This window comes from Hordeum vulgare, chromosome 3H (genome assembly GCF_904849725.1).
Source record: "Hordeum vulgare subsp. vulgare chromosome 3H, MorexV3_pseudomolecules_assembly, whole genome shotgun sequence".
Classification (NCBI taxonomy): Eukaryota; Viridiplantae; Streptophyta; class Magnoliopsida; order Poales; family Poaceae; genus Hordeum; species Hordeum vulgare.
The window spans coordinates 2,578,746-2,582,678 of NC_058520.1; positions in this window are offsets into that span (position 1 = coordinate 2,578,746).

Sequence of the window (3,933 nt, forward strand, 5' to 3'; positions counted from 1 at the left end):
TCATCCTCCACCTGCTCGCCGACCAGACGGTCGACCGCTGCGATGGCGGCCGACGCAAGCACATCAGAAGGTGCGCCGCTAGCCGTCGCCGGAATGGCGGACCCATTCACACCCACCCCGGCGGCAATGACCGGAGCAGACTCCTCTGCTTCCTCGGTTGCCTTCTGCTGCTCCGCTGCGTCTTCACGCCCGGGCTTCATCGTCGTCGTATGAAAGGAGGAGGGTGGTGGCGCGTAGGGTTGGAGGGTGGGAGTGGGATTTTGTTGCCTGATCTGGAGAAGAAAAGGACGAAGAGTGTCGGCGGGGTGGGGGAGACGCAGAGCCCGATGGGGCTAAACAAGACGGGGAAGTTAGATTTTCTCTCCTCCCCGGGTCGTTTGGTGTTCTCGAGGGTGGACACGTGGCGTCGTGCGCTGATCGTGCACGTTATCATTCCTCTTGTTTTTATCTTTACATCTTTACCTATATATATATATTACCCACTCATAAGTAAAGAAAACGTTTCAGATTTTTCCCAAGTCGCCATGCGATCTGTTATTATAAAGGGCAGATACGAACATAGAACATAGAAACTCTTCCGCCATAGTGGCTAAGTCACGTCAGTTCTACGCATGTGACTAGGGTTCGACCTCACTTTTTGCAGTTTTTCCTTTTCATTTTCTCATACATTGTCCTTAGCCGGGCGTGTTCGGAAGTGGTGAATTATAAATTATTATAATATAAAGACTTTTTTTTCGTTTCGTTTTTTCTTTCATCTTTTTCTCATTTTGTTCTCATCCTTCTACTCCCTCCGTTTTTAAATATAAGACCTTTTAGAAATTTCAAAAGTGGTGAATTATAAAAATGTTCGCAAAATTATAAATTGTTTGTGAATTCAATTTTTTTAGGAAATCATAAAAGTTTTGTGGATTCAAACAATATTGGTGTATTTGTAAAAAAATCATGATTCGAAAAAAATAGGGAGGAAATGATCGTGTGTTCAAAACTTATTCGGGAATCCGAAATAAGTGTCCATCAAATTTAGAAAATGTACACAAAAAGGAAAAAACAAAATTTCAAAAATTTGTTCCCTGCTTTTAAAAATGTTGAGTGATCTAAAAAATGTTTGTTGAGTCAAAAAATGTTCATGAACTTGAAAACTTTTTGTGCATTTCAGAAAATCTTCATAAACAAAACTAATGTTCGTGATTTTTTGTGAAAATCCAAAATTTCAAAAAAGGACGATTTAAAAGCTATTCACGAATTCAGAGTCTTTTATGTCTAGGATTAGATTAGATTTTCGAAAGTATTTATATGTATAGACGTGGGAGTAGTTTGTGGCCGATGAGATTTGTTTTCACAGAGCCCATGTTATTAAGGGGCTTAGCTAGCTAGTGTGCGTCCCCTAAAATACAGGTAGCTTGTGCCTCTCATGTGCTAGCTTTTCTTGCGTTCTATCGTTCTTTCTTGTGAGAGCGACCTAATATGTCCCGTTTCATGCGCGTATTTTTTCCTCCACCTATAAGCATATCAGAACATTTTCTTGCGCGGGTTAGCGCTCATCAGGGACGGTGGGTGGCCAACTTGAGGCAGCAATATTGTCATGCATCTTCTTCCACCGGAAGATTGACAGAGAGGGTGATGATGGCAAGGTAAAGATTACCTGGGCGTGTTTCGGTACAACATCATAACGAACACAACAAACTAAGTTACGCTGGAGAACTTTGACGGCATGACTCTAGCGGCCATCAACGAGACCAAGAACTTCTGGACTGCATCGATGACGAAGACGAGGCCGGCCAGGAGGTAGATGGTCCCTCAATAAACAAAAGGTTCTCTGTATGGATCCTCCTCCTTGTTGGCATTGGTCACGGGTCGTCCTTCCGGATCAAGGACCTTCCCCCGGTAACTTCCCTCCCAGCTCTCTCTTGATGTGTGTGTGTATGGGTGATGCGAGGCCTCTGGTGTGGTGTTCCCTGTACAACTTATTGGAATCGCTGAAGTAGATGACGAGGTACAGCGGCAAGGAGCCACCAGTGCGTATTGTGACACGACACTGACTGCTTGGCGGCGTGGAAGGCCAGGCTGAACTGACTGCTTGGCGGCGTGGATTGGTGTCTTGCTGCGTGTAGGGCAGGGGTACCGCCGTTCATTGAAGCCGCCTGGCCGGGGCTCGGGCGCGGCAGCATGGCGTCGGGCCGTTGCCGGTGGCGCCCGTCGCCGTCGAGTTTACCAGGGAGGAAGAGGGTCGGCGGCAACCAAGCTCTTCCCCAGGGTACCGAAGTGGATCCTCCGGCCATTCTCACCGCTACCTGTCTCGTGATCATGTTTAGTGTGCAGCCGCCTAGCCCGTTGAAGGGTCCCGACGGCAAAGGCGAGGCCGCGGACTGTGACAAGGAGCTCCGGCGTGAGAAGAAGGTGGCCACGCGGGCACGTGCCAAGGCCAGTACCAAGCGGCACGATACGGGGAGTGCCAAGAGGAAGAGGGACGAGCAGGAGCGACTCAACGCCAAGGAGGCCGACTACCGTCATTCATGGGAGGAAGGTTCATTTTGTCCCCATCGTACATGATGAGAGCCGGCGCGGGGAGGCAACACGGACGTGTGGAGACAAGAGGGCGGAGCCGCGCGCGTACGTGGAGGTGCTCGTGGGATGAGGATGGAGGCCTCCTTGCCGGGGCTCGAAGGCCGTAGCACATGCGAAAGAGGTGCGTGAGCTCGTCCACGGGCATCCATCTATGGAAGCGGCGTGCAAACACGCTAGTCGTCGGTAGGTCGCGCGGTGTAGGCCTCCGAAGTGGCGTGCTTCCTGCAGTGCTCGGTAGTATTTATCGTCTTTTGGGCTATTATTACACTTCACGGTAAAATACTTATGCCTTTTCTCTCTTATTTTATAAGGTTTACATGAAGAGGAAGAATGCCGTTAACTGAAATTCTGATCTGAAAAAGGAGCAAGTTTGAGATACCTATTCTTCGCAACTCCAAAAGCCGTGAAAATCAACGAGGAATTATTTTGAAATTTATAAAAAAATACTAGACGGAAGAAGTACCAGAGGGGAGCCACCAGAAGGCCACAAACCTGCCAGGCGCGGCCTACCCCCTGGCCGCGCCTAGGTGGCTTGTGGGCCCCTGTTGCCCCTCTGGCTCCCATCTTTTGCTATAATGAGGGTTCCGTTCCAGAAAAAAATCAAGAGGAGGCTTTCAGGAGGAGTCGCCGCCGCCACGAGGCGGAACTTGAGCAGAGCCAATCTAGAGCTTCGGCAGGGTCGTTCTGCCGGGGAAACTTCCCTCCTGGAGGGGGAAATCGTCGCCATCGTCATCACCAACACTCCTCTAATCGGAGAGGACTCATAACCATCAACATCTTCATCAACACCATCTCATCTCCAAACCCTAGTTCATCTCTTGTAACCAATCTCCGTCTCGAGACTCCGATTGTTACTTGTAAGGTTGCTAGTAGTGTTAATTACTCTTTATAGTTGATGCTAGTTGGATTACTCAGTGGAAGATTATATATTCAGATCCTTGATGCTATTCAATACCTCTCTGGTCATGAACATAATTATGCTTTGTGAGTAGTCACTTTTGTTCCTGAGGACATGGGATAAGTCTTGCTATAAGTAGTCATGTGAATTTGGTATTCGTTCGATATTTTGATGCGTTGTATGTTGTCTCTCCTCTAGTGGTGTTATGTGAACGTCGACTACATAACATTTCACCATTATTTGGGCCTAGAGAAAGGCATTGAGAAGTAATAAGTGGATGATGGGTTGCTAGAGTGACAGAAGCTTAAACCCTAGTTTATGTGTTGCTTCGTAAGGAGCTGATTTGGATCCACTAGTTTAATGCTATGGTTAGAATTTGTCTTAATTCTTCTTTCTTAGTTGCGGATGCTTGCGAGTGGGGTTATTCATAAGTGGGATGTTTGTCCAAGTAAGGGCAGCACCCAAGCACC